This window comes from Carassius auratus, chromosome 50 (assembly GCF_003368295.1).
Source record: "Carassius auratus strain Wakin chromosome 50, ASM336829v1, whole genome shotgun sequence".
NCBI lineage: Eukaryota > Metazoa > Chordata > Actinopteri > Cypriniformes > Cyprinidae > Carassius > Carassius auratus.
This window is the reverse complement of record NC_039292.1, coordinates 3,175,198-3,182,732: the sequence shown is the minus strand read 5'-3', so window position 1 is coordinate 3,182,732 and position 7,535 is coordinate 3,175,198.

Below are 7,535 nucleotides of genomic sequence, written 5' to 3'. Positions count from 1 at the left end.
ACTTTATGCAGAGAATACACACATAATAAAAAAAATATTCGAGCTATACTTTTAGGCCTACTTCATTTTTACCAATTCTTGATTTTTTATTAAAATTAATGCCCATTTAATGCCCCATTTACTTTAAGTCAGTCCTTAATTTATTTAAAAAAAAATAATTTGTCATTAAAAACAAAATATTTAAAGATTATTTCACCGTTTTATTTCTACTCAATTATTTCAAGTCACTTTAAGTCAAGCAAAAGCTGTATTTATCCATTTTAAATAAATAAAAACGATATTATTTATTATTTTTAGCCACTTTATTTTTCTGCAGTTTTTACATTTTTATTTCTCAGCATTATATAGCCTACGTATTCACTTATTTATTTAATAAGTGGATCAACATGCCTGAAGCACTTGAGCTCTGATGCAAAATCAACCATAATTTGCATAGAAACTGTTTTGCTGTTTGTTCAGCATGAAATCAGATTAATTTGAATAAGCGTTCAAAGGTCTAAAAGCAAAGGTCTATTGTATTTCATGACCTAAAGCGGCAAACATGCCTCCAGCTTTGGCCCTCATAAATAAACCAGTAAACTTTGGCCTGAAATGACCAAACCGAGATGTACAGATTAAACTCTTCTGATGCGGCGGAGTTGTTCTCCTGACTGCAGAATGCATCACCTGCAGCTCAGACGCAGTCAGACATGCCTGGAACCTCACCCTGCACAATCAGCTTTGGTTTCTTTTGTTTCCTTCTGTTTGGATCCTGCACGGTGTAATTTAGCCACTGATTGGGGAAGTTGGAGTCAAACAGACTCCAGTCTGAGCTGTTTGTCTTTGTTTGATCTGGAGAGCTCTGGACGGTCCTGTGTTGCGGTGAGCATTCGGGCAGCGGACATCAGACTCGAACAGTAACTGTGTGCATGTGTGTTGCTCCAAGATTTGCATCTCAGATGAAATCTGGCCTCAGATGCACCCTGGAATCAGGTATCATGGGATAAAAACTGCCCCCTAGTGGTGTGTAGATGTAAATTCATGTGTAGGTCACAGCAGCATGTTAATATATTACAAACTAATTCATAATAAATGTTAGAATCATCAATATTTAAATCAGAATTTGTTTCTTTGATTCTCAGAATGTTCTAATTCAGACATTTTGAAAGGTTTTTTTTTATATATGTGTGCAAAATAATGATCTCATAGAATGTATTTGATTACAATTCTACTAGATTTCCTCTCTGACCTGTACTGTGTTATGAACAGTACTGAAAAAGTTATGTAACAAAGATTTCAAACAAAATGCTAGCATTTCCCTGGCCCTTAGACATGTTATGATTTTAATTTTCTCTGACACAAACAAAGATTTGTTTTAAGAGGTTTCATTCAGGTATTTGCAGCCCCTCGGGCATCTGGCAGAGTTTTTTTGCCAGAAACATTCCCTAGCCTCAACAAATTAAAAACAGCAGGAACCACAAAGGACAAAGAAAGATGTGGTTTGTGTGCGTTTGTGAGAGAGAGAAAGCTATTGAAGTGACCACAGAGAAACGCAGATAACAGAATGGTATATTACCAGCGTTTGATCATAGGTCAGCCGGCTGCGTTCTTCAGCGAGAGTGGCCTTCTGTGTGAGCCTGAAAAAGTGACACACAAACACATCCCTCAGTTCAAATGATGACACAAGAGATCAATCTACATCAGATACAGAAAACAGAAACAGCTGCCAAGAAGAGAGCACAGAAATAAACCTACAAACACTAGACAGACAGACAGATACTGTACATAATCATAGTATACACTGAAAAAACAAACTTTGAGGTATAGTAAAATATACTAGATTTACTTTCATAATTTTTACATTGTAATATTACAATTCATTGAGAACTAGAATTTCTAAGTAATTTTTTAAATAAATACACAATTAATTCATGTATAAAATGTACTGTATGGGAATAGTAAATTTTATTATATATTGTCTCATATTATTTAACTGTTTTAAAGTCATTGCACATAAATCTAAAAATACTGAGTAAATTTTAATCTAAAATCTTAGTACGTTCACATCCGCGTGACCGAATCACATGCCCGCGTTTTGGATCCGAGACAGACGGTGGTTGCGATTGCCACACGTGCGATTGGGATTGTCACAAGTGGATGCAAAGTTAATGTGTACGGTAAGTTATTGCCTTTTTGTAGTAATTTATGACAATGTATAGGTGCATGAGAATTTTGAAAGTCCGATTGACTTTGTTGTGTAACTCTGGTAACGTTAACTCGATGTTACATTAACCTAGGCCTGCATTTTACACTGCAGTCCGTGAAGCAGCAGTAGTCTCATACAGAAGTCAGTTTAAAACCAGAGAAATTTGTGTTAGTCAGTGAATTTATGTTAAAACACGCCGATTCGAATTTTGCATTAGGAAAAGTTTAGTCCTAATTTGCCACCCTCCTCATTTAACTGCGATCAGGTTACATTTAACCACAACTTTCAAAACATTAACGTTACATGAAATAAATCGTGCTGAGTGACATGAAAAAAAAATGTGTGAAAACGAATCAATAAACTATAAATTTCGTGACTACAGCAAGATTTGCCTTGAAATTATTGGACCAACCAAAATTGCCCTGAAGGCATAATTTTACAAGGAGCTGCGTTTTATTTCTGGATGAAAAGCACAATAACGTTCATACCTTCTACCGTTTACATTAATCTTTGTGGATTACACAAGCGTTTCTTCTCAGATACATTACAAAACTGAGAATAAAAAAGACAAAAGATTTGGTTAAACAATGTTAAAAAATATTGGTTATATCATTACAAATACTAATAGTGTAGAACAAATATTTCGAAATTTAGCAGCATCATTTTACACATAATAAGCCATCTAAGATTTAGAAACTGGAGATTAAACTTTTTTTGTACTCTATCATGAACTATTGCAATAGGGTGATAATTTTTTTCAGTCCAGAAAGTGTCTGAAAAGCTCTGACATTGACTTATGTGTTTAAATGAACTTATTTAATTGTTACCTAGACATTATGATTATTAACCAGCATCACGTCAGAATACAACTCCTGCTTGTATTTCAGCTTCTGTTTATTGATTAGTTCTCATGTAATTTTCTACCTTAAATATAATTTATTTTCATTAATTCTGTTGTTTTAATATAATTGTGTTTGTTCATTTACAGCTTGACTGCATTTAGGAAATCTCTCAGACGCATGGTTTTCAACCCTGGTGTGTCATCAAAGATAAACAGTAAATTTTTATCTTATGTCTCAAAGAGAGCGGAAGTCAACTTCCTACCTCCACATCCAAATGGAGAAAATGTTGATAGCCTTGAAATGGTGAGGCAGGAGCTTCTCGAAGAGGTAAAAAAAAAAAGAACAACCATAAAGTGATAAAAGAAAAAATGGCAAAAACATTCTCCTATCGAAGGCTGGAGGTTGTGAGTGGTAGTCCAGCTGCTGAAGACTTCAAGGAGAGATGGCCTGCCTTATTTTGTGAAGCTGAGGTATGTAAATGTATTCCCTTTATTAAGCCCTCTTGTTTGGCCAGAAACAATTTAAAAGTATTATTTAAATATCGATCTCTTGTCATTTCAGATACAAGAAGAATTTTGGAGACTAACTACAATTTCCTTGGAACAGAGCTTCATGAACAGGCTTGACGCCTACACGCCAAAAATGATTACCCTAATGAAGCTCAAGGGAGGTGTTGTGGGCACCAAGCTGAGGCCGTACATGGACATACTGAGTCAGGTGTGTTTGTTAAAAATTGTGCTTGTTCACTCTTTTGAGGAATGTGATCTGTTTCTCACACACTACACACTCATACAGTATCAGTCCTCACTCAATAGTCAGTTTTAACCACTTTTATTTATATAGTACTTTACACAGCACAGATGAGGTGGTAAATGATTGTAGAGGTCATTTATTAGGTCTTCTAAAGGCTGTCTGCAAAATATCATCAGCAGTCAAAAATTGGGCCTAGATCCAGACTTGATCAGACTGACTAGATCAGAAACCTTGGGTTAAACCTAAAGATAAGAGAGCGAAACAGTTAAAGGCAACTTTAAATGTTGGCACCAATTACCTTTAGATGTGTAAACACTGAAAACACTGTTTAAGTCTAAGATTTAAACCTAGTGATGTGAAATATCCAGACATATCTTAATTGCTACATAATGTGTAATATAGGTGAGTGTGATTTCACCAAGTACAACATGTTCCTGAATCAACATCCTTGTTGATCCTGGAACAACATTCTAATCAACCACAACATTCCAATCAACCAATCAGAATTGAGATATAACTTTTCAGGAAATATTTGTTTTAGCCTTATGATCAGGGTTAGAAACTTCTACATCCTTGTAAATCAGGTATCATTTCCCACTGATTTTAGGAATAAATTATGGGTAGGTTTAGGGGTAGAGATAGGGTTAAGTCTATATTTTTGGACATAATGTTGATCCAGGATCAACAAAAGATGTTGATCCAGGAACATGTCTTACTTGGCAAAATCCCGGCGACCTGTAATATATGTAGTGTAGATATATTTAGCAGTTTAAACGACAAAGAATGGCAACAAAGTTAATATTTTGAAAAAAAGCTTAACAGACTACAAAAGCAACCACCAGACAGACTCCATCTTTCCAGGCTTTTCTCTTGTAGTCTTCTTTCAAATCACTGCTCTTTGCATGTGTATGCCATTGTATTATCACTTGGTAGTTTGTTTTCTATGGATATTGGTTATGTGTTGAAAATAATTATCTATTCACAGAACCAAAACTTTGAGATGAGGCATGAAGCTGTTATCCAGAGCCTCATACTGTACATTGGCGAGAAAGAAGAGGAACTGTTTGAAGATTGCCAGGTAAAGCATTTTTTGTTCAATGTCATGTTAAAAATGTTACAATTGTATTACCGTAACGTACACCAGGGGTGGGATATGCTCCTGGACAGCCTGTGTCCTGCTGAGATTAGATCCAACCTTGAAGGAACATTCTCATTCTCCAACTCCCCCAGAGTTAAACAGTTGAGTTTTCCCATTTTCAAATCCATTTAGGTCTGGCGCTAGCACTTTTAGCATAGCTTAGCATAGATCATTAAATCCGATTAAACCAGAAACATCTTGCTCAGAAATGACCAAAGAGTTTTGATATTTTTCCAATTTAAAACTTGACTCTTCTGTAGTTATATAGTTTACTAAGACCAGCGGAAAATGAAAAGCTGTGATTTTCTAGACCGATATGATTAGGAACTATACTCCCATTCCGGCGTAATAATCAAGGAACTGTTCAGCTGTAACGTGAACATAGCAGGCGCATTGATAAATGAAAGCAACTGTGGAAATAGTTCCCAGCTAGCAAGACATGCTCCCTGTGCAAGGAAGAGGGTCTGGCTGGTTTCAGGTGCTGCATGATATCATTGTACCTGCTGCGTTCATGTTACAGCTGAACAGTTCCTTGATTATTACGCCGGAATGAGAGTATAGATCCTAGTCATTTTGGCCTAGAAAATCTGAACTTTTCATTTTCCGCCGGTCTTAGTACACGATGTAACTACAGAAGAGTCACGTTTTAAATTGAGCGAGATGCTTCTGGTCTAATCGGATTCAATGATCTATATTAAGCTATGCTAAAAAGTGCTATCAACAGACCCAGAGGTCGGCTGATTGGATTCAAAAACGATAAGACTCAACTTTTTTAACTTTTGGGGAGTTGGAGAATGAGCCTATTTCCAAAAAATGTGGAGTGTTTCTTTAATCAAATACAACTGATCCAGGAAATCCAGGTCTACTAGAGACTTCAAAGTATGTTTGTTGGAGCTGGTTGGGGCTAAACTCTGCAGGACATTGACTCCAGGACCGGGGTTCACACCCCTTATGTACAGGTTAATCTTAAAGCAGAGGTGTCCAAATTCTGTTCTGGGGGGTCACTGTTGTGCAGAATTTAGCTCTAACTGGCCTCAACGCACTTGCCTAAAAGTTTTTAGTCCGTCTAGTAGAATATTAATGAGCAGAATTAGGCGTGTTTGATTTGGGTTGGAGACAAACTCTGCAGGAGTGTTGCCCTTTAAGACCAAAAGAGCCACAGTCCAGTAGTAAATTTATGGCTCAGGGTAACATTATTTGGCTGTAGTGGCTCTTATGTTATGTTTGACTAATGTTTTACTAAACCTGGCTCGCTGTAAAATAGGCTTGACTCAGTTTAGCGTAATATATACTGTATTACTTTAGTGTAGCTTTTTCAGTAAAATTCAGTTTATTTAGTTTGTCTAAATTGTGCAGGAGGACAACCACAGTGACACAGCGCAACACACCCTCAAGATTCTGGTTGTACATGGAGCTGATGGAAAGGATCCAGTGGATGTATCCATTATTCTTGAAGGCAAGGAGATATTGCCGGGATGCCAAAATACTGCTAAAGCTTGTGCCCTGCTTATGGGACTCATTTATGCCCTCAACCTTGATTCACTTTTTTAAAATTTAACAGAATTCGTAAAAGCACTACTCATTATCAGTAGGATGCAGTCTCTTTTAAGAAATTATTTTTGACATTATTTAGCAAAATTGTTTTATATAGAAATATTGACATCTTTAACTGTTAAACAAAATGTTTTTATGCATTTAATGCTGTAATGTTTAGAGCACAAGTACAGAGTGCTATGTTGAATGTTGAAACTGCACTGTTTGAGAGGATTGTTACTTTTATTGAAATAGTAATGTTGTATCCATGCATTATATCCATGAGGTTTAAACCTCATCCCATGTTTTTGTATACCTCTTGGGGTTAAAACACTTTATGATCTTGACAAATTAAATTGTTTTCAGGACTCAAATCCCTAAGGAAACAGTTGTTATTTAAAACTTAGGTTTTGCTTTATGTAACTTCAAAAGGTTACATTTTGACTGAGTCATTGTTTAATGTTGAAACAAAATAAATGTTTATTGCATCTATGCTGTGTGGTTTATTAAAATGCAGACAAAATTACTATATTTTTTAGTAATATTTAATTACATACATTTAATAAATTAATTGAAATATTAAATAAAACCTACCTTATAACAGTAAATAAAATTTACTTAATATTTTAAGCTCATCTGTGTGTTTGTATTTAAAAAAAATATATAGACTTTATCTAAATGCTTAGAATAAATATAAATCCTACATTAAATATAATTTAGTAATATTTACTTAATATTTTAACAAATGTCAAGTCAATTAATACATAGATTTTACTTGATTTTGGTAAGTGTATTTTACTTAAAATTGAAGCAGTAAATTTTACTTAAAAAGTGTTAGTGCAAATTGTTACGAGGATTTTATTAAGTAAATTCTACATGTTAGTTTTTTCAGTGTAGATGGGGTTGCATTGAGGGATACAGTAACCACTATATTATGCTATAGTTGTATACTACACATTTAATTTAATTCTAAATAATCGGCACAATTTCCGCAATATTTAAACTGTATACTCAAGATACAGCTATAGTAGACAGTACGATGGTGTGCTGTTCCAGATGTAACCTCATTCACTTAAACAGGCTT